The sequence below is a fragment of the Haliotis asinina genome, chromosome 2 (genome assembly GCF_037392515.1).
Source record: "Haliotis asinina isolate JCU_RB_2024 chromosome 2, JCU_Hal_asi_v2, whole genome shotgun sequence".
Lineage (NCBI taxonomy): Eukaryota > Metazoa > Mollusca > Gastropoda > Lepetellida > Haliotidae > Haliotis > Haliotis asinina.
The window spans coordinates 18,099,073-18,099,511 of NC_090281.1; positions in this window are offsets into that span (position 1 = coordinate 18,099,073).

Consider the following 439-nt stretch of genomic DNA (forward strand, 5'->3'; position numbering starts at 1 on the left):
AGAACTTTAAAACCATTCAAGATTTTTTAGCAAACCTGGCACATAGATTGGTCTGGTGGTGTACTGGTGCCTTTTCATAGTTCTGGATTTTGGAGACAATATTTGTGTGTGTTTTCTTGGCAACAACTTTGAATTCGACTGAATTTGGTGGTTGTGCTCTTTTCCAGAGTGGACCTTTAAAACCGATCAATATTTCTTCACCATACTTTCCACAAAGAGACAAGCATAAGGTACCAGGGACCTATTCTGCCTGGAACACTCACAGGGAGACAAGAATGGAGCATTGGGGGCCTATTCTGCCTGGAACACCCACAGGGAGACAAGAATGGAGTACTGGGGGCCTATTCTGCCTGGAACACCCACAGGGAGACAAGAATGGAGCCAACTTAACCTATATCCCTCTCCTGTCTGCGCAAGAGAAACGAACAAAATGCAGTAC